At 44.1% G+C, this 23,692-nt stretch overlaps 1 protein-coding gene across 3 annotated transcripts in view; it reads right to left on the reverse strand.

Moving 5' to 3' along the window:
• GMDS (GDP-mannose 4,6-dehydratase) overlaps positions 1 to 23,692 on the reverse strand; it is a 682,863-nt gene that overhangs the window by 140,330 nt on the left and 518,841 nt on the right. The gene's annotated exons all lie outside the window — the stretch shown is intronic.

Genomic DNA, 23,692 nt, shown 5'->3' on the forward strand with positions numbered 1-23,692 from the left:
GAAACTGGAACGCCCCCTGTAAGACAAGGAAAATTTGGAAGAAAGGCGCCACAACGCCACACAGTCAGAGCTGGCGGTTTTCTCAGCAATGCCTGATGCAAGCTCCAGTTTTGACAGCAGTAGCTGGACTCTGACTCTTCATAAAGGTGCAGCTTAACTCAGGCACTGCTAGAGAGCCTTGGAGAGAATTACAGACGTTTAGAGTGGCAGGAATGCCTGGTATGGCTCCTTGGTTTGAGTCAGGGCAGAGATAAAGCAGCACACACTTTAGTCAGAGCGTAGCCTGGCCTAAAACATGAGACTGTATTCTGTTCTCTCACCCAGAGTCTTGATTAAAAATATTCTTTGCCCGTTCAAGAGCTTGATGTGCAGAACTCTTTCCTGATAGCATTGATTCTGGCTCTGTTTTATAATTTCACTGTATGTGGGAGGAGTAGTTAGGAGGGCAGAGAAAGCAGCACTAACAAGATCCACACTTGCTATGACTGAAGCTCATTCCTTAGGGAAGATGATAGAGAGCCTTGGAGAGAAGCCACCACGTGTGTTGTCCCTCTGTGGGTCCCCCAGCTGTGGTGGCATTGATACTATTGTTGATAAGGGTGGTGGCCACCTGTTGGGAACCCTGGGAAGGCCTTAAGAGCTTCAGCAGGAAAGTTTCTGCAAGGTTTCAGGCTGATGCATTTAAGCCATCAGCACTCAGGGTCTTAGAGCTCCAAACATTGGATAGCAGATAATGTCTGCCTCACTGCCCATCTGGCGACCCTAACCTCAATCTGGGGAAATCACTTCTCTATGAAAGATAACTTCGGCTCTGTGACAGCTCCACCCCAACCCTCACTAAGAGGAGGGCCAATACATTGTGTTGACTTATGATCGCTGGGTTTTGTATCCCAGATCACTATCCGTGAGGATTTCCTAAGCCACTGGACCAGAGTCCACATGTGCAGAGACAAGTTGAAGTGCTGAACAAAACACATGCCCTGAGCTACAGCTGCAGGAGCACCTTTTGGGGGAAGGAAGCCGAGATCTTTCTTAAGCGTAACGAGGACAGGCACATGCAGTGGGTTCCTTGGTGTCAGCAACTCCTGTGTGAAACGGAGGAGTCCCCGCATGCTGGCTACGTGGGCACAGGGCACGGTAGGGAAAAGTGAGCTGGGGTAAGTGGGGTGTGCTCACTTTGTTCTCTCTCTCTGCCTCCTCCGTCCCTGCCTCCACCCCTCTGGCTCTTGCTCTTCCTCAGGGAGAGCAGATGTTTTAACTGATAGTTTGTAAATATTCTTAAGGCAGAGAGTTGCTACCTGACTTCACCTTTCTTATCTCCAGTTCCACCCGAAAGTGGTAACACAACATATCCAAACATGCCTTGTCATACCAAAGAGAAGTCTGTGGCTCAGCTAGTTAGAGACTTTCATTCAAAAAAAAAAAAACATTAAAGTTGCTTTTTTATACTGCTTTTTCTGTGCTGGGTGGAAGTCCATTCGAAGCTACTTTGTATAAATAAAGAAATATAATCCTCTTCCCTACTCCCCAATAAAGCTGTGGGGCAGCATGCTGGCCACTGCGCCTGGATACGCCTGCTGGCATCTGTCGAGGTGTCCTGCCCCATAGCTGCCAGGTGTACTGTGGAGACATCATTTACCTCCTGAGCATCACACTGGTGTGACAGAAGCCCGGGGCTGAGCCGCACTTGAGGACCCCATGACACAGGCTTGGTTCACACTCAGCTCACCAGTGGCTGCAGCGCCAAAGCTTTTTCCACGTGTAGCACTGTGAAGTTGTATTTCTCCCACAACTTGATGTTTAGATCTATGTTTAAGACTTACAGTAATCATATTTCTCTTTTTCTTTTCTTTCACCTTTGGCATTAGCATCTTGTAAAAATGAATTTAAGAGCATTGTCCTTGCAAACCAGATTATGTGTTTCTGAAAGTCTGTGCACCCTGCTCATCCATCACCCTATTCATCGTCACCTATCATTTGTCTGCCACAGTGACAGGCACGAGGAAGACATGACAGCAAGACAAGACCTGGTTCTTGACTCCAACAAGTTAACATTTTTGCTAAGGGGACAAGATCAACGCTGATGATACAGCGAGTCAACAACACAAGGTTGTCTCCAGGCTGACTTGGGGATGCTGGCTGTAAATGTAATAGAGCAATCAGAAGCAGAATGAGGACAGCAGGGGTGGGAGCAGCCTGAACAAAGGCACTGAGATTCAAGGCGGGGTGAGTGTGGGGGTAAAGGCAGCCCTGCCTGAGCAATGCACAGGAAACCAGGTTCTGGACACTGAGGCTGGCAGAGTGGTGTGGGCTCCATGGGGGTGGGCAGCGGAGAGCCACTGAGGGTAACTGAGCAACAGTGTGTCTGTGAGGAAGGAAGGTCAGTACGGGGTACCATTCAAGATGGTCTGTTGGAGAAAAAGGAGGAAACCAGCAACACCAACTAGAAAGAAACTTCAAAAAATTAAAGGAGCACCCCAGAAAGGAAGAGAGCCAGGACAGGTGGACGCGGGGCATGAAAATATCTGTGTTGTGATGTCACTGAAGAGAGTAAACGAGCAAATGCACCGGGAGTGCTGAGCAGTGTCCAGTGTGTCATACATACTCAGTAAGTGCTCACTCCTGAACTTCTGTTGTTGTGGCTATTTTCATGTGTGAGAAGAGAAATACGTAAATTGGAAGTAACAAACACAGTCCCTGCCTGCGTGGAGCTTGCTTTGTGGATTAATATTAAGGCCACCTGGCTATGACAGCATTTGTTCTATTGTTTTGGCGGTGGGGGGCGGGGGTGAGGGGGGTGTGGGGGTTCAAGTACACACTTGTTCTTCCTAAAAAGTACCTTTGAAACTGAGTCATTGAATGGTTGTGTTAGTAAAGCATTTAATAGTACTACTCATGTTTAAAATGCTGAACAAAGCCTAGGTGGAAATTTCCCACCTCAGTAACTTTTGACGGTGGGATACTAGTTCTATAGATAATTATTAAATGCCACTAAACAACAAAGTGATGACTACTGAACACTTTGACTAGTAAGTGTTGATAGCTTACTGCATGTCAGGCAAGGCACTGGGGATACAAATGGAACAAAACACTTTCCCTATACTTAAAGAGCCAAAAAGACAGTGGTAGAAATAGACACAAATAATCAGAATACAGGTGCACAGAGCCTTTCCAAAGCCTCCAGAGAGCTTGGAGGTGAGATGTTTTGGCTCGCAGAGATGCAAGGTGATGGGCGCAGCACACACAGGTGGACATTTGCCCTGTACTGCCAGGACAGGCTGAGTTAGGCTTGTCCTGGTGCTGCCTCTGTGCCCTGCCCCTTGTACTCTCAATAGAGAGGTGGTAAATTTGTAGTTACCCTAATCCCATCTTTCTGAGCAGCCCCAGCAACATCTGGCCAGCACACCATAATCAAATGTGAATATTCCTTCAGCAAAATGTATGAACAGTTACACTAAGTGATAAAAAGACGGACTACATAATTAGTCTTGTGTCAGGTCGGGCCAGATTTTGTAGTTGAATGGGTTTTAAGGGAAGTTTTGATTTTCCCTGAGCTCTTTGGATTTTGGAATCATGGACAACGGACTGCGCATGGTGTGGGGCTGTAAGCGTGGGTGTTCATGGCAACAGAAGAGGGAACGCCTAGCTCACTCCTGGGAAGCTGGAGGAGTTTCCAGAGGAAGTTCCAGTAAACCTGAGACCTGAGGGAGGAGGAGAGGTAGCTTCAGGAGAGTTTGGGAACTGGGGAGGGCGGGAATGACCATCAAGTTGCAGTCCTGGGAGGCGGCTGGGCACCCAGCGATCTGGGGCTAGACCCACACAGCAATGAGAAGGGTGGCGGCGCAGCAGGAAGGCTCTCGCAAGAACAGGTGCATCTGGGGGGCATTAGGCCCCGAAGAAGTTTTAGGGTGAGTTGATTTAGTCATTGTTGAATAGCAATTAACCAGTTGTTGATAAGGTGCTTGGAAGTTAGAACTAATATGGGAGGAAATAGAATGATTGGTACTACAGCAGGTAGGCCTAACATTGTTGGGGCAATGAATGAAGTGAACAGATTTTCATTCATTTCGATTCTCAAGGGTTGTTATGGTTTTGTATATTAATCAGATGTACATATTGTATATTATCAGATGTGTGCAGTGTTCTGGCAGCATCACGGCACAGCTGCGATGATTCTGAGGGGAGGTGGTGGGCAGGCGCTGAGGCAGGAATACAAGAAGTAAGCCACAAAGGCAGGCATTCCAGAGACAGAAGCACAGGCTTGGTGACTGATCAGAGGTGGGGGCAGCAGAGGAAACAGGGGAGTCAAGGAAGCGTCCATGCTGTTCTGCCTACGTGTTCTAACCTGAGGCCTGTGAAAAATGCTTGTCTCTTCCCTCACGCGTTTCTTTATTCTAACTGTTGAGAACGATGCTGAGGTCTGACCAACATACTTCACCATTGTTTTCTTTTTGTTGTGAAGTCACACATGTTCGCTAGTGAACATTTGGAAAAGACAAACCGGCAGAGGAGAGCCCGTCACAGGCCCGTCATAGGCCCGTCATGAAGACAACACCGCTGTTAACAGCTCTGCTGGAACGAGGCTGGAACACGAGGCGTCCACAGCACGTGGCTGATTCCCAGTTTTGCTCAGCTGCGTGTAGCTTTCCTTACATGGCTGTGATCATACTGTTTGCGCCTTTTTTATGCTTCTTTTTTCACCCATCGTTTTATCCCAGACACTGCCCTGAGCTACTCCATAGTCTGAATGGACACAGATTTTAGTGGGTTTGCTGCATGACGGCATTTGGAAGGACTGTGCTCAATTATCCCCCACAGCTGGACACTGTGCTATGGAACAGATCTCTAAACCTGAAGGAAATTGCTTTAAAGGCCTACTCCCATGGCAGTATTTTCGGGAAGGCAAGGAAGCATTTGGCATCTCATACTGATTCCTAGCTTATAGCCTTGTGAAGTCTCTTGCTGTCAACTGAACTGAGCATGGAAACATTTACAACTGGTAGTTTGTGGATAACAGAGTAGTATCTTAGCAGTTAAGTGAATCTCAAGTTTCAGTGCCTCTCAAATGTTGCTTACCCGAAATTTCAATATTAGTATTGGTTGTGAATAGAAGGAATTAAAATTACATCTCCATTGTGCCCACCAGAACCACGTCTCTGCTAACCATACTTTTTAATGTGACTTTAAGGAAGCAAAACCCAGTCATAAGGTTTTGAGGTCAAAATGTGAGCTGAAAATACTCTGATTTTTAAAAATATCTATCTGTTGATCCATCTATCTATGTATTGCTTAGAAATACTTCTCGGTCTCACAGAAGGGGGAGGAAAGGCTTTAGTGATAGACCGAACAGCCACACAGGTGAGAGAAGTAATCACAGGACACTCTCTCAAAGGCCCTGCTCCAGAGTCCTCCCCTCCATGGCATTGTCCAGAGTGAGCAACCAGATGGAGGTGGGCTCCCCGCCTTCCTCCTCCCAGGCAGCCTGGCATGGTCCACCACACACAGGCCTGGGAGGAGCTCTGCCAGCCCCCAGCCTTCCCCACTCACCCACTCTTCTGAAAGACACACGTGAGTAGCACCCAGGTTTGGAAGTCGGAATGTGTACTTGCATTGAACGCAATTTTACACATGGTAACTAGTATGCAGTTAAAATATTTTTATTAGTATTTTAGGTATATTATTGGGAAAATAGGCTTGTGTTGGCAGGGCTGGGGCCCTCATATCATTTAAAACACGCTTTCTGGGAGAAAAAGGTTTTCAAGTATCAAATCTGTTATTGCACTGAAGACTTCACACACTAGGCTACATCCTTACCATTCACATGCGTTATTAAACACTCTCTGGAGTAAGGTAAGGTATAAATAAACGAAATACAAACAAAGAAACAAATACAGCACTCATCCGATTTTAACGGCATAGAAAGGAAATATCCAGAAGTATTAAGTGGGAAAGGTGCTTGTCCACACCCTCCTGGGGCTCTGAGGGCCATAAAGAATGAGCCATTTGCTCACCATCCACAGAAAAGCGTGAAACAAAATGCGGCATCTGTGTATATCTCAAAGGTAGGGAAGGAAACGACTCGAAGGCTGTAACTTTCCTGACACTTGAGACGTCACTCCTTTGCAAGGCAGCATTCCCAGCAGGCAGCGAAGCGTGTTTGGAGAAGCTGGAGGGCAGATGAGGAGCGGAGGGAAGGCGGGTAGGGGGCTTGCATTCGAAACCACCTCTGAAGGCGTTCTCAGTACAGCAATAGCAACAAGGACCAACATGCCACACGGTGGGTCCAAGTCTGAATTGCCCGGGGCGAAGTCAGTCATTGCGTAATCGAGTATGGTGTAGCTCCAAAGAATGGATCGGGGTGAGAGCCCCATTACATCAGAAAACTGGTGGATCAAATGGTTTAGATCTTGGGAAAAGCAGGTTTGGGTTTTCCTCAAACCATGCCTGTTATAAACTACTGGTAGAATATTCCTTTCAAATTAAAATCTCATAGTCTATTCTAAGAACTCCAAGGGCACATGAAAGAAAGGCCGGTGGCTGCCTGGGGCCTTCTGGGCCTTGCTGGCATTCCTTTGAGCACTGCTACCTGAAACAGCAAAAGGCCAAATGGGGTCACGTCTCTGTATGCTGCATCTCACAGCTTTGGGTTTTAAATGTAAAAAAGAAGCACCTTTACATGGTAAGTAAGTGTGTGCCAGTCACACACTGAAAAGACAAAAAGCCATTGTCAGGCGCTGTGGTGATATGTTCAGCTGGGCCCTGACCCTTCCTACTCCCAGAAAATCCTTCAGAGCCTTCATGCCTGGTGCCTGTGTCGCTGGAAAAGAGGGTGCAGCTGTCTGATGTCCCCTGATTGCCTGAGAACCGTGTACACTGCCTCAACTCCACAGGTAGGCATGACAGGTTATGTCCCCTGAACGTACAGCAGGTATCTGACTGCTGGTTTATAGATTCAGGCCATTAAGTAGGTGCGAATACACCCACTGCCACACTGAGAAAAGGCAGGAGACAGTGTCCATAGAACCGGAGTGCCAGCCACCCTTGCAATGCTGCTGCTGAGGGGTCTGGCTAGAAAGTGCTGAGAGCAGCTGTCCTTGGAGGCTAAAGTACAGAAGGGCAAAGTTTTTGGGTGACCCAGTGCACGTGATCTGGGAGGAAAGTTGGGGAGGCTTCGTGGGGGAGCACGGCCTAGAAACTGGCTGTGCCACTACCACACAGCATGACCTTGGGCAAGTCACTCGGCTTCCTGGTGGCCCAGTTTCCTCATCTGACATGACGACAGTGAAGATCGTGTTCCCTGAGCAGCTGGAGGAAGTGACAATGGGGCTCTGTGCTGGAGAAGCCACGGTGGCAAAGGCCAACATCTCAGAGGTGACGTGTTGCCTGGCCCCCAGGACCAGGACAAGCCCTTAATGCTTGGAACTGATTGTCACAGATGGAAGGAGAAGTGGACAAGAAGGTGGGTGGGCTTGGCTCCTCTGTTCCCCAAGGCACAAACCCACTCCTCTGGCTGCCCTTACACGGCTATTGAGACTGCTGCTTACATAACAGTAGATGCAAAAAGAGGAATTTATTGAGAATTAATGCTGTAACTAGGATTTAGAGATGGGACTGAGAGTTATGTTTCAAAACCAGAGCTTGAAGTCTGGGGAGAAAACAAATGTCTCTTCTCTCAACAAATACAGTCCTTTGGTTGGGCTAAACCTGCCTAGCTCGACTGGGGCAGGGTATCTATGGAGGAAGAGTTTTTGCCTCATGCAGCTGCTTTTGGCTTAACTGCAGAATATTTCCGGAAATAGTCAATAAAAATTACATACATATATATATAAACCGATAACATAAAACCCCAAACCATACAAGTACACTTAATATAAATGACTTTGGATATTTAAAAATTGTTTTTCTACTGCTGAAGTCCCTGAAGTCAGAGCCCGTGCTACAGCTGGACCCTTCCCAAGAATCACTGCTTGTCAACACCGCTCCTGCAGAGGAAGGCTGTTTACCTCCACTCTGCCTGTCAAGTTGACTTTGTCTCTAAATGCTCTGCTTTTGATTACTACCCTCCACCAGACCGGGAAAAACATTTGTGTATGTGTATATTCCTGAGAAGCTTAACCACATTACTGCTGAGAACAAAGCAGATCTACTCATCAACTTGTTAAAGAAACCAATCGCACTGATTGATCAGATGCCTCAAACGGCTAGTTGATTTTCTTTCCCATGATTTTCTTTCCCATATGTCTGCGGCATTCACTCAGTCCCTAAACCCTGAGCAGCCACCTGCTCTGTACCCGCCGTGGTATAACCAGGCTGTGGTCAAATCTGATGGAGCTTCTGCCTATCAGAGAACTGTGTAGGGGCAATGCCCTCCGGGGCTTCACCAAAAACAACCAAAACACACGTCTGCCCTGACATGGCAGATACACTTTCGAGGTTCCCCTTGGGAATGGTCCCCCTAGACCTGGAGCTCTCCGAGGATGGGGTCAGGGAAGCTGAGACTACCTAGGCACAAAAATCTTGACGTCTACATTTCTATCATCAATTTAACTTCAATCGGTAAATGATCTGGTGACACTGCCAAGCTCAATGTCCAGGTCCTAAGCACACCCTCCCTTGCAGGGCGGGGGTGCGAATGGCTCTTATGTTCCATTGGGGAAGGGGATGTCAAGCTCTTACAAAGCACCCATGTGAGTTTGTGGAGGGCTTAACGACAGACTTGTGAAGGGGTTGACTACACATTGTCAGAAATTATACCAATGACAGTTTTAATCACTTGAAATGAGCATTTAGAAAATAAGTACACCTATGAAAGGAGGTGCCAAGCCAAGCAAAAACTTGGGGCTGAAGAAGAAAGGAGCCGGACCTGGCAGTTCAGCTTTGCTTTCTCCGCATGGACAGCTGGACAGGCACAATTCCCTACAACTACACACATGATGTTGTATTCTGAGCATTTTCCCCCCGGGGGGAATCAGCTTTTATCTAATTCTTCAAGACGTGAATGAAACCAACAAAGTTAGGGACAACTGAACTGTGTGCGTCACTCCCTGACTGCAGCCCAGGGCACAGCTGCCCCCACTTACCGAGACTTGGCCAGTCTCAGAGCTGGCTGCCTCAGGATCCCTGCAGAGTCCTACGTTTCCAGGGTCCACTGCTCAAGTGGTTTGAGGATGAATCCTGGAAGACTGTATTTTCAACAGCTTTCTGGATGAGTCTGTCGTACCAGGCTTAAGAACCATGGACTAGGGTAGCCACCCTCGACAAAGGATGCCTGCAGTTTTGCTTAAAGTAGTAGTATTGCCTGAGAAGAAATGGGTAGCCTCTTTTAGGAACACTCGGGTAACCCACACATCCACAACAGCTCCGATGATTACAGGCAAAATGAAACACATGGGTGGGAAATAAATGTACAGACTCATTTTGCCAGTTTGCACCAAATCTGTGTATTTGTGGCCTGTGGTTTTGGAGATATTCCTCTGCAATGTTTGCACACGTTATGTCTAGGTATGGTTTTCCATCCACCTTGCTTATCTCTGTGCTATCAGCCTGTCTTTGCCTCTTACATCCCGGCTGCCTGCATACCCCTTCCATGCCCCTTAAGTGACCTGGGAAACCTGTGGAAAGCCACCTTTTCAGTCCGATTTTGTGCAGCATGGAGGAAAGTCCCTGTTGATTCTAAGGAATGAGCTGGGTAGAGGGACAGTTTTTCTGGCACAGTGAAGGCCCCACCCGAGCACCAGCCAACCGGTGACTGCTGAGAGCAGCACTGCACAGTCACCAGCAGAACATGCCCCCCAAGTCCCATCCAGCCCCTCACCTGAGCCTTCATTAACACCCGACACTTTTCCTCTGTTTACAAGTTCATGACTGCAGCCTACTCTCTAACCCTCTCCAACACTTGAAACAGACTCTAAGATCAAGAGAAAACTGCAAGAGATTGGGCTTCAGATATAGAAGATATAGAAGATGCTAGAAAATTCAGTCAGATACAGAAGATGCTGGAAAATTCAGCCAGATTAATCCAGACTCTTGGTTTGAGGAATTCTTTTCTTTGATAGTAATCACACCATTCTGCAATACTCTGGTATCTTAGATCATAAGATCTCAACATGCTTCACAAACACTAATTTAACCTCCCACTACTTTTGTGAAGTTTATCATAATCATCCTTCACTTAGGAGATAGGGAAACTGAGATGATGTGTAAAGTAGAAGAGGTAAATAGCTAAATGAACTTTCAAGTGCTGTGTTCTTATCTTAGCTCCTAATTATTTTGACTGAAGTGTTTTTTCTTATTTCCTTCTGATGAATAAACTGATATCAATGGTTTACATAAACAACAGAAACTGCAAAACACACATTCCTAACTTACTCCCTATAACTAAACCTGGGGTGCAAAATGTCACTCACATGGAGAGAAGATGCAGCAGACATAATGACTTATCAACCCAGGGTTTGAAACAAATATCCACTTTACTTTGATGTCTCTGATGCTGACCACAAAGTATGAGGGTATCGGAAAGCTCAGAAGTTCAGACAGAAGTTCAGTTCTCTGAAAAAGTTATAAAGATGGAGAAAGGGAAAAAGCAAAAGGGTTGAATTCTTTAAAAAAAATCAAGATCATGAAAAAGTCAGAAAGGAAGAGGAGAATATTTCTAGCAAGCAATAGGTTATTAAGTTTGGATTTCAATAGAGGTTGTTAGCAGAACAATGTAAATATTACTTAGTTGGAGGGCTGAGGAGAAAGTGGTGTGAATCAGAAAGCCTGACGAATGTCCCTGGATGACTGGGGACAGGGGGCAGACACGAGGCCGTTTCTGCTGCAGAAAGCGAGAAGGCCATGCCATCGTATCTGCATTTCTCCCAAAGCAACAAATCCGTCAACACGAGACTATGTAGAATCCAGCCACGGATGTCAGACTGACAAGTCAGAAGAAATGTGGTAGATCCATAGTGGCCACTCTCAAGGACAAGCAACTGACTCGGTTTTATGTTTTGCCAATAAACCCATAGGCCAGCGGATGGGCGCTAGTCTTTTCGTAAGTACGCCAAGTCAAACCACCATTCAAAGCACGCCCGTGGCCACTGCGCTCCCTGTGGGATGAAGTGTCCTCGCCTCCACTGGATTCCCGCCTGTGTTATCTTTTCACCTCCTTTCTGGGATGAGTTGGTGGTTGCTCAGCACCACATGTGACGACTAGGCACAGGCCCTGGCTGCTCCTGGCACCCACTACCGGCCCACGCTGGGATCCAGTGCTGGCACTGTTTGCTCTGAGTCTCCGCCCCATGGCTCCCTCCCACTACCCACCCCCGCCAGCTGAAAGAAGAGACAATGTATTGGCACTGACGGCCATCCCCATCCCACCTTTAGGAGGAGGTGCTGATGCATGAAGATGGTATTTCGTCTTGCCAATAGACAAACAGGCTCTTGGGATCAATGGGCTACACACACACACACGTACGTGTGTTTGTGCTGCATTTTACAGTTGTGCCAAACTGCATGAAATGGGCCTTTCTCTCATCTTAGTTTGGCAGCGTGAAGCACAAACATCACAAAGGAAAATCAGCAACTGTTTTTATCCATAGTCTCTTCTCTTTTTCTTATTCATCTGATCCACGGGCCCATGTGAGTTCTTATTTTTTCACATCCTCACTGTGAGTTAACAATTTTGGTAACAGAGGCATACTCAGGCCACTTCTCTTCATGTGGGAAACAGAATATTAAAAAACAACAACTGTAGTTAGATACTTGTTTTAGAAAACATATCCAATGACTATTCTAGTGCATTTGATTGAATTTTCCACCAAAATGGATGTGCAAAGAAGAAGACACTGTACACCTTCTTAGGAAAATCTCTATAAGCCCAACACTTTTTCAGACTTTTTTTTGACAGGGAGTCTCACTCTGTCGCCCAGGCTGGAGTGCACTGGCGTGATCTCAGCTCACTGCAAGCTTCAGCTCACCGCAAGCTCTGCCTCCTGGGTTCACACCATTCTCTTGCCTCAGCCTCCCGAGTAGCTGGGACTACAGGCACCCAGCACCACGCCCGGCTAATTTTTTTTTTGTATTTTTAGTAGAGATGGGATTTCACTTTGTTAGTCAGGATGGTCTCTATCTGCTGACCTCATGATCCACCTGCCTTGGCCTCCTAAAGTGCTGGGATTACAGGCGTGAGCCACTGTGCCCGGCCTCACTTTTTCAGAAATTTAAAAAATGTTGTTCTAAATGACTATCATCTTACACAATCACATATTTAAGTTCTTTGCACTTACATTAAAAAAAAAAAAGAAAAACATTGAAGATACTAAGTGAAGAAAAAAAGTAATATCATGCCACCAGGTTTCTGGAAGACCTTGGTTCCACGATACCAATACCAGCCATGATGGCCATTCACTGAGTGGAACTTATTTCTCACTTTGTAATTCAGAAAGTTTCAGAGTAGCAAAGAAACGTGTGTGATGGGGAAAGCCAGAGAACTGAGTGTCTTTTATGTTAGGTGACACTTTGTTCCACAAATATAGCCTCAGAGTGGGTAAAGGAAAGATGGCGGCTGACAATGGGGCATTTCTTATGGAGGCTCAGAGCTGGCAAAGCCTCCAGTTGGCAGGCATACTCTCTTCAGACAGAAGCAACCTTGGACACCTTTTGCATATGCATTATTGTTGATGTTGTCTGCCAAGGCTTCAAGATACTATGGGGTTTTCACACAACGTGCATGCTGTGGATGCCGGAGGCATCATGCCCCAGTGGCCTAAAGGGTGGAGCTGGGCTGCAGTGGCTGTAGTATGGCATCACCAGGTCTTCCTATAGAGAGGAGCCAGGCAGCACGTCTCGAGTGCTGAGCTTGTGTGAGACAGTTGGGATAGATCAACAAGAAAGGTGCAGAGAGAAGTGGAGAAACAAACGGAACCTATGAAAATAAGAGTTTCAGAACAGATGAAGAAAAAAGGAGAGAACATCAGCAAAAACATAAGGAGATAGGAAAGTGGCAGAAAATGAAAGAACTAGTGAAAAGACGTGTGTAGACACAAAGCAATAGAAACGAAATATGACCTTTTCAAAGGCTGGATTTACAAGTGTAAGTTGTGAGTGAACTTAACACTCATCTTGCCATGGAATCTCAAATAGAAAGAAAGAGGAACATTATTATTTTTATTTTCTTTGCTATTTAGAATAGTTTAAACAATTGCTCTCCAATAGTTTAATACACTGGTTTGAATAATTTTGGTTCTATCAGAGCTGGCTGTAAAGCGTAAGAATGATTCTTTGGCAATGCGCACATTCATTCATTCTTTATCGCCTGACAATGTGCCAGGTCATCTTCGAGGCCCTCAGATGTCATTCTTCCCCCAGGACCCCAGGTGGAAAGGACCCATCATAATGCAATGGGACAAGTGGTAAGTGCTGACTGCCTGGGGGAACAGGTGCAGGCTGCACCAAGGAGCTGATACTTGTGTAGGGTCTTGTAACTAGTATTTCATCAGTTTTTTAAACATGCCTATTGAGATCAGTGGGAAAATATTCGTCGTTATGTTGTAGCAGGAAAAACAGAAGTAAGGAGAGGTTAGGAGCTTCTAGAAGACCTCAAAAGTTTGAGAGCTGGGAATAAAAGGTGTTGAGATATATACTTTTAAAACTTATAACGCAAGCTAGTAGGACATATTCAAACTACCACTATACTCTTTAAATTTTAGAATTTCAATAACGGACTATAGTACTTTCTAATCCTCCAAAATAAAAACTGATTCAGAAACAAATACATCTTATTAACTTCAATACCTTAGCAACTTGTCTTAGAAAAAATGACATATTCCCCAAAATTCAAACAACAGGTTTTAGATGATGATGTTAGGCACATTTTTCTCCACTGACCTCTTTTCAAATAATAATAGAAACAGCCTGAATTTAAAATGTACAGTGTCTTTCTAATACCACTATGAAAAACATTCACACAGAATTAATTTCATTCTCAACGAAATCCCTGTAAAATAGCGAAACATTTCATTATGAAGTCAAAGAATATGTAGAAAAGATTAAAAACATCTTTAGATTCATTTTCCCTGAGTAACTGTTAAGGATCCATGTTTATGCTATAAACAAACCTCTCTTATGAAAGTAAGGCCCTCCCTACTCCTGGCTCTGCCTTTTAATCAATGAAATAGCTGGGAACTGTTTAAGAATTTGTCTCAAACACAAAACTTGTTTAACTAACTTAATGGAACAGGTGAGGAGACACTCTTCCAGAATTTGAACCCATCAGGGGTCAGATGGCAGGTATCAAAAGACAGATTAGTGGTATCAGAATAGTGGCTATGTGGAGTTTAATGATGAGATATGACTGGTTTTAAGACTCGTGACATAAAGAAAGAAAAAGGCAAGAAAATAGGAGGTACAAATAAAAGAGGAGTGGCTAAGCTGCTGCACAGACAGACTTGGAGACGAGGCGGTGAAGAGGGGTGGCCTGCTGGCTACGTGAGGGAAGGCCTGGCCAGGGCAGGGTGTGGTGATATTGGCTCTACCAACCTCGCTTCTCAGGGTTCCCGGACTGGGCCACCCACCCACTCCACCTGACAGAGTCCCTGCCTATGTCTCTGTTCATGCCGCTGGTTCATTCCCACAGCACCTCCTGCCCCAATTGTGAACTCCTTCCCAGTTCCTACACCCCGTCCCCCAACTCTCTCTTTTAAGTACAAATCTTTCCAAAGCCCTGCTCTAAAACTCCCCTTTATTAGGAAGCCTGTCCTTGACCCTCTGTCTGATGTTTCCTCAGGCCCAAGTACGACCTGTCCTCATTTCCAGTTGCCCAAATGTATCAGTGGTGTTTTCTGAGCGTGTACATTATGCAATTTTAAATAGATGATGCACCAGAGTCTTCCACTTTGGTTCTGTCTGCAAAGTGATTAACAACATGCTCTCCATTCCATAGAAAACACTAGCCCAGCATTGGTTCAGAGTGATTAACTCAGTATTCTCTGCCAAGAGAAAACCTCACTGTCCAAGAACCCTGGAGCCTCCACAAGGAAGGTGGCTTTGCCAGCACCTTGATTTAGCTCAGTGGGACTCCATTTGGACTTCTGACCTCCAGAACTGTAAGACAGTGAATTTGGGTAGTTTTGAGCCACTAAGTTTGTGATTATTTGTTACATCAGCAATAGTAAACCAACATAGATTTTAGACTATCAAAGTGACACTCAGCTGGCTCTAGGGAGCAAGTATAAAGATGGGTTTTTGCAGACAGGTTTCCAAGGGAGGAGCATTGGGGGTGGTTGGCAGGTAAAAGCAGATGACAGCCTGATGTGTTCCTTGGTGGCTGCTCTCTAGCCTACGGGGGATACTGCAGTTCTAGGAAGAGCCGTAGAGCTTGCTGGATCTCAGCGCCTGTCACATTCCCTTGAAACATACCGTTTAGGCAGAATCAGAAGTCGATCACCAATTCAACATATCCCTACCTTCCACCACGATCATCCTTTCTACCCCCGGGTCAAGAGGTACACAGCTGGCAGTACTAAGGAACAAGTAACTTTTTCTGCGTGAAGCTCTATAGGTATAAAACAAAATAAATATTTAAATAAAAAAAGTCAGGAGTTGAAGAGCCCAAAGTATCCTTTCAGAAGATGTCTTTGGATAACTAATAATTTCACAAGAGTATATGATAATGATAATTAATAATGATGACTAATAAAATGACGATATGCAGCACAAAGTACCTTATACTTATAAAAGCCCTTTCACCTTTAAGAATCCAAAAATGCTTTGCAACCTGACTTCCAGGACACAGTGATTTGAAATTGGGTCTCTGCTTGCCCCCTGAAACTCAGTTTTTCCTGGATTGAGATGAAGTAATCTGCCAATTAATGTAAACTCTTTGATATTAGCTCTTTACACATTAGTCTGGCCCTACAGCTCTCTGATACAAGTGCTTAGTTTGTGTATTCTGTGAATTATTAACCTACTTTTTCAAAATATGTTTCTGAGACTTACCTCCTGGAATTCGAATTTGCCTGGCTCTGCAACCAGCAGCCTGTGCACACTCTTTTTTCCCCTAGAAATGCTCCTTTAGGGAGTTTATACACGTCAGGATTTCAACTCTTGCACATCTTGCACATCTAGGCCCTAGCCCTGACCTCTTTTCTCTACACTAGGCCTCCAGCTCCAACTGCCTCCCTGATTTTGCAGCACAGATATCCCCAAGGCACCATGAGTGTGACAGAACACCCCAACACCTCCCCCTGCAAAATAAGTCTTCCTGCTGGATCTCTGATCTGGGTTCCAGCATCGTCACCTCCCCACTACCCTGCACGGTTCAGCCTCTGTCCTGAGAGTCACCCTCAGCTCTGTCTTCTCTTCCACATGTCCTTAGTCCACTCTGATTCCATGGTCTCCATCTCTGCCATGTTCTGGCACTTGTCACTGCTTCTCTCGCCTGGGCTGCCCTGGTTCGGTGAGTCCCTCGCTACCCCCACCCCACCCCGGGCTGTCCGAGCAGCTTTGCAGCTGCTTCCCTTTCATCTGAGAGTTTCTACTGGACACGGGCCTTATCTCATCTATCTTTAAATTTCTTGGTGTTAGACTGGGACTTACTTTATGGTAATGGAATGTTCAATAAACATTCTTTTCAAATTGAATGTTAAGAACTCAACTATATATTTTATTTTCATATATACTGATATATACCTGAGAAGCTGAAGGTAAATCAGAATTATATTTTAAATGTGCATCGTCAATGTACTATCTAAAATATTCCTGTAATAAATCCTAAAACCTGCAGAATCTTTTAGTACCTACACGGTCACTTATTTTTTAGTTTGGATATTCTTATACCAGGTTTTCATGGGGGCAACACGTACCTGATTTACACAGGAAACTAGCAAATTGATGACAGCATTACAAAATGTACAAAAGCTAGATTTCGCTATTAAGGACAGTTCCTATTTTTGAGTAACAGCTGAATGAAACCAGGTATTTACTGATGGGCCAAACCTGTTAAGCATTAAATGTCTAGGAGGCAGATCAGAGCAACTAAGCTGGGACGGAAGCCCGTCGGTGGTGGACCTATCACCTTGGCAGTTAATGACAAAAGGAGCCAGTGAGTTTTTACCTTTGCTACTAGATGTAACAGTGGATAGAGAAGCCAGCCTGGCATGAGCCACAGGTGTGGGCAGTGAGGTCAGAGAAGGCATGCAGGGGGAGGAAAGGTGGTGCAGCGCTCACAGTAGATGGGCATGGACTATATTTCAGCCCCAGAATATTTTAATGTCTGCAGAGCAACTGTTTTCAAGTAAAGAAGGTGCTAGGAAAACAATTAAATTTGATAAAAAATAATTAACCTTATTGAGAGCACAAGGCAGAAGCGGGTGAGAGAAACTGCAGGCAGTATTCTCTGTGAAATCTCCATGAACACAGATTTTTGGATTGCTGTTATTTTGGAAGATAAATATGGCTTGGTAGAACAGGAAGAGCACTGCTGATTTGTTAAAAAAAAAAAAAAGAGGGATTTTTTAGATTTCAGAATACAGAGGTCATCGGCTAGAGATGAAAATAAAGATGGAACAGGTAATCCATCAGGGATGAATAGATCGCTGATAAGTAATTCTATTCTTTAGGTGATCTACTTCAGAGCTACTTTAGGTAGAAGTTGAGCTCAACAACTAATTGTTCCTCGTACGGAAAGTTGATGCAGATGCTAAAACAAACTTTAAAGATGATAAAAAGATTTTGAAACTTATATTGTAGATGTCAATAAGTCTACATTATGATGATAAATGAAGATAGTCAGTCACCACCTGGATAGCTTTATGGAAAAAAGGTACAGATGTTGCAGGAATTCCCTACGGGTGCAAGTAATGAACATATCTACATTAGGAATACCAGAGGGACTTAAGGATAAATCAAAAAAATTCTTAAATAAGGGAAGATGCACAGCTATGTATAGCCACAAAGATTTTTGAGTCTTCAATGACATCATTTTAATCTAGGTCTGATAATAAGAAAAGAAACTTCAAGGAGAAAAGGAGGAAGTTGGGGGTATTATGATCAGTACACAATTACTATTTCATTAGATATGAAATGCTCTTGAGGGGGGACAGCACCCGAGGAAAGAACCCAGGCTTCAGAGGGAATGTTATATGGCCCTTGGGGTTTTGTATGCGATCCTATGAAGGATGGAAAACAAATAGTGGAATATTTAAGAATCAACTGAAGAGACTGAAACTTAAAGCTCCCTTGGTTAAGTCCAAGGAAGGAAAAGGGCAGGAAAGGCCAATGTGATTAAGGAAGGATATAAAGATTAGTATGAGCAGCCTAAGAGGGAGGCTTAAAATATATAAACAGTGAGTTAGAGATATCAACTATTTATAAAATACAAGCAGTAAGAAGTTCAGAGAATAATTACAAAAGAGGAAGCATTCTGATCAGCATTCCACACTACTGTGGTCCGAAAGTTATGGGAGCAGAGGATGCCAGGATATTAAAATGGGAAGGGACCTTACAGATTGAGTAGTCTCGCCTCTCTTTCTATAGGCCCGGGAAGAAAGGTACTCATCCTTAATCTGCTCTCTCCACATCCTCTGACTCCCACTGGTCAGAGAAAGGAACAAAGAAGAGCAGGGCTGGAGGGGAGGATTACAGCCTTAGAGGTCAGAAGGAGCAGGACCGGGAGGGATGGACTGGCTTCTAACAGAGCTGGTACAGATGAAGGGATAGAGTGGGGGGATCTAATTTCCTGCGTTGGGAGGGGAAGTGTGAGAAGGTGGTGAGAACAGCTATGGGAGAAACGGGGGACAGTTTCAGGACAAAAGGCCAGGCTGGTGGGTGTGTCGAGGGCTTTTCACCCCCAAATGCAGAGACAGAGCTGAGGGAAGCTCTGACTGGTATTTATTTAAGTCCTCTGATGACAGATCAGGTTCCTGAGGTCTGGAAAGTGTTACATATCATTATTCTAAACAGGGCTATGAGATAGAGCAAGCAATTATAGGCCATTTAACTTAACATCATTTACAGAAAAATATTAGGAAAAGTTTGTGGGGGGTGGGGAGGACAACTCCACAAGCATATGGTAATTTGATCAGAAACAGCCACATGTTTTTACGGGAGGAAGGTGTTGTTTTAACTAGCTTGTTGGACTTGTTTGAAGTTATTGCTTTCTTAGTTCTAGGTTTTAACCCACGATTTTTCCCTGATATCTATAAAGATTAGGAATAAATATCAGATATCTAAGTAAATAAAACAAAAACCAATCACAACTGGGGAGATTAAAAACACAATGGGAAGAAAAATGAATGTTAAAGACAAACAGTGTAGCAGGAAAAAAAGGAGTAAACATCAGTTAGTAGAGTTTAAGCCAAGATATTTTCATGAAAAATACTTGATTTGGGTCTGTGAATGTGTCCCTTTATCCCATTTCCTAAGATGCTCTGCAGAAAAAAAAGGGACTTTTTGTTTGTTTGACTGAAAAAATCTCTTTGCTTTTTTTTTCTTTGGTTTTGCTTTTTTAGTGGATTGAGCATTTGATGTGGTTAAAAATTGGGCACATTAGGATGACTACTTCATTAATCCTTCCTTTGTGAATTTTTAAGTTAAAAATTCTCAAATAAGAAGAAGACATATTTGTGGTTATTTTATATATATTAATAGGTCAATAGTAGTTTTCTCATATTTACACAGTATTTCTGTACTACTGAGTAGCTCCTGAACTTTCAGAAAGAGGATCAAAAAGGGTGAAAACCAAGAAAAAAATGAGCATTTTAAAAAGTGCTTAATAATGTTCACTAGAAGCTTCAAGTATGTTTCCTTATCTATTTTTGGCTGGTTAGTCTGCACAATTCACTAATAATGTTGTTCTACTTCTCCAAAGATTCTGGACTCCAGGAACTGCTATCATGTCTTTTTTTTTTTTGAGATGGAGTCTCACTCTGTCGCCCAGGCTGGAGTGCAGTGGTGTGATCTTGGCTCACTGCAAGCTCCACCTCCCAGGTTCCCGCCATTCTCCTGCCTCAGCCTCCCCAGTAGCTGCGACTACAGGTGCCCGCCACCATGCCCGGCTAATTATTATTATTATTTTTTTGTATTTTTAGTAGAGACGGGGTTTCCCCATGTTAGCCAGGAAGGTCTCGATCTCCTGACCTCGTGATCTGCCCGCCTCAGCCTCCCAAAATGCTGGGATTACAGGTGTGAGTCACCGCACCCGGCCAAACTGCTATCATTTCTACATTTGCAATCTCCACAAGGGTGGGGACTGTATCTGTTTTGTTCGTCATTGTACTCCTAGGGTCTAGCACCGTGTTTGATAAATATTTAGTGAATGAATGAATGGTTAAGAACAACATCAATATTGGATATTTACTCTGCGCCAGACACTGTACTAATAAGTACTTTGCATAACTGACTGTGAATTCTCCAATAATTCTTTGAAAGAAGTCCTATTATTAATCTTATTTTTAAAAATGAGGGAACAGAGGCACTGAGAAGTTAAGGAACTTGCCTAACGTCACACAGCTAGTAATCAATAGGTTTCAAATTCAAGCAGTTTGGCCAACAGGCCCACGTTGGAGCATAATACCACTTTCTCTCTGAGAATGAACACACAGTGCAATAAATCTGTGTGTCAATGTATGTATGTGTAGAAAATTATACACAAGACAGGGGTCTTAAGTGGCACAGAACTCAAGTACTAATGTTATCATCAACAAATACCAGCATTCAGGAGTGCTGGAAAATTTAAAGTCTAATTTCCAGGATGAGGCTCTCTGTGGTAACAAACCTCTGTAGGCAGAGTACCAAAAAATGTTGCTCAATTGAGCTTTAATTGGATGCTGGAGTCCTTAGTCCAGAACAAACACTTTGAAAACTTCACACTGGTACAGAAGCGATATTTAAGGTTTTGAGGCACTAAATCAATGAGGAAAAAAAAATTACCAGCACATGTGGAACCACGCCCTCTATGGAATCACTGGTGGCCTCTTTCAAGCTAGCACCTGCCTTGGCTGAGCAAAGGGCCGTTTTTGAGACCATTCTGAGTCTTATTCAAAACACAATATAAAGCTCTATTTCCCTTTAGTCTTGCTGTAGGATGTCAGTGTTCTGAGACCTGATGTGTCCTCACCACTTTTTTTTTTTCAAATTTTCTTTATGGCATTTTTTTTTCCTATCAGTCATTCTGAAATGATTCTAAGAAGGCATAGTTATTGGTTTGAGTGTCCCTCTGTGCAGAAGATCTTGGGGGATAGATGACTTCAGCTGATCAGTGAAAGCACTTTTATAGACTATAAGAAGAATAAGAAGGAGCCTTTGGCATGTGCAGGATGGACTGAGACCCTGAGAGGGAAAGATTCAGTTTAGATGTGAGAGAATTCCACATCTACGCTAAGTTGAATGTGGACAAACCTCAGAGAAGCTTGGTGCTTTTCAGGACTCATACAAAATGGCTCTAGACCATTGGCTGTTGGGACCTCACACCTAACTGAAAGCTTATTTACAATGTAATCTCCAGTTCTGGTTACCTTTCAACTGGAAGAATATTCTCACCCCTGAGGCAACTCAACAGGAGGCTGTCAAGTTGATCCAAGTTTTAGGAAAACTTGTTGTTCTGAGGAATGAGGTTAAAAGTTTAGTCTCACCATACAAGAAAAGCTTACCCAGTGGAATATTAAGTTGAAGTGGAGTGAACGAAATTAATGCAGCCTAGAGGCTTAGAAAGATAAAATGTAGTTCAAGATTCAAAATTGGACAGTAAAGGGAAGCTCAGGAGAGAGCCAAATCAGTGGAAAAATAAAGCAAGCATATGAAATCAGACACCACTCTTATACTCAAAGAATGCTAGTGTCAACAGAGCTGCAGAACAGGTATGATGATAGCATTTGAATGAACAAAAGAAACGGGAGGGATGCGGCGTCGGTCACGGCAGGAAAGGGGGTCGATGCAGATTCAAGAACAGTCTTGTTAGTCTGAGGGTCCTTTTCCTGTTCAGTGAATTCTTTTGTTCTGTGTGCTTATCAATCCCACACCTTGTCTAAGTAGGAATGACAGACAAGCCATTCTTAATGACTTCCTAGCTTTTGAAACTATTTTGGTGTCAGAGAGGGAAAGAGCCACATTTAAGTTGTAAAAATTGAGGTTTCTGTTGGCTTAGTAAATTTCCTTCTCTGAGATGACCACTTTTGACTGTAGATACAGAAACGCATTTGCGTAAATATGCGATCTGTGCAATGTTCCAGAAAATTGACATCTCTGTCGCACCTCATCAAGCCAGAGAGTCAAATGGCAGCACAGCTCAGGGCTCCGGCCGGCAGTCCTTGCTATGTCAGCACAGCGTGGCTGGCATCTTCCTCCCTGAGGGCCAGTATACATCCTCTCCTAGGCACACCCACTCTCCACTAGCACCGGGAACAATGGTTCACTGTGTCAGAGCCCCGGCCACACCCTGTGCCCGGACAATGCACAACTCCACAGCCCTACCTCTCCCAAGCACTGGTTACTTCCTTTCCTTTTTATTTCCTCCTGTGTATAGAGTGCATGAAATACAGTTTTCTCCTGTCTGAAGCAGGACATTTTAAAGAGTGGTAAATGACCGATTCACTTTCAGTCTCTCCTCACTGGGGTTTTCCTAACCTCTCCAAGGTTGTACAACAGATAGGAATTTGGTTCAGAACATAGGGAAAATGGTTTCAAAAAAATTCAATTTTCACAGTTGATGTTCACTAGGTAACACATATGAACGTTTCTCTCCAGAGACGATGCTTTCTATTGTCTTTAGGTCTATTTCAGCAATCACAGCAAGCTTAATAATTAATAATAACAGCAAGCAATTATTAAATTAATAACAGTTATAATTATTATTATAATAACAGGCAGCTTTATAAATTTAGGAAAGGAGGATGTTATGTTCTAACAACCATTTTTTAACACAGGAACTTCTGTATTTAGAAATTCACCCATCCATCTAGCAATCAGTCAGTATTTATTAAGTACCTACCTTGTTATAGTCTAGTCTAAGACTTTTTTTTTTTTAAAGACGGAGTTTCACTCTTGTTGTCCAGGCTGGAGTGCAATGGCGCGCGATCTCAGCTCACTGCAACCTCCGCCTCCTGGGTTCAAGTGATTCTCCTGCCTCAGCCTCCCGAGTAACAGGGATTACAGGCATGTGCTACCATGTCCGGCTAATTTTGTATTTTTAGTAGAGATGGGGTTTGACCATATTGGTGAGGCTGGTCTTGAACTCCTGACCTCAGGTGATCTGCCTGCCTCTGCCTCCCAAAGTGCTGGGATTACAGGCGTGAGCCACCGTGCCTGGCCTTAAGATATTTTTTAAAAGTCCCTATCCTCAAAGAGTTCACAATTTGGTAAAGACAGAAAGACATGTAAACAAATGATTATAGTGAGTTATAATAGGTACTATAATAATGTATAGCATATAATGCGGATACAAAGAAATGAGTGGGAAGGAATTTCAGCAGTACTGATGTATTGGCCAGAAAAGGCTTTATGGACAGGGTGGTACCTGACCTGAGTCTTAAAAAAAGCAGGGGAGACCATTTATGGTATAGCGTGCAAGTGTGTACTTGTATATGAGGACACAGACACAGCCATAGACACAGCTGGAGAGGCCCCAGATGTCCCGCAGGTCTGGGAGGGCATTGTTAAGTCAGGCATCCTGTAGGTTATAAGGGACCAGCCATTAGAATAGGAGACCAACATGAGG

This window comes from Nomascus leucogenys, chromosome 8, assembly GCF_006542625.1.
Source record: "Nomascus leucogenys isolate Asia chromosome 8, Asia_NLE_v1, whole genome shotgun sequence".
Taxonomy (NCBI): domain Eukaryota; kingdom Metazoa; phylum Chordata; class Mammalia; order Primates; family Hylobatidae; genus Nomascus; species Nomascus leucogenys.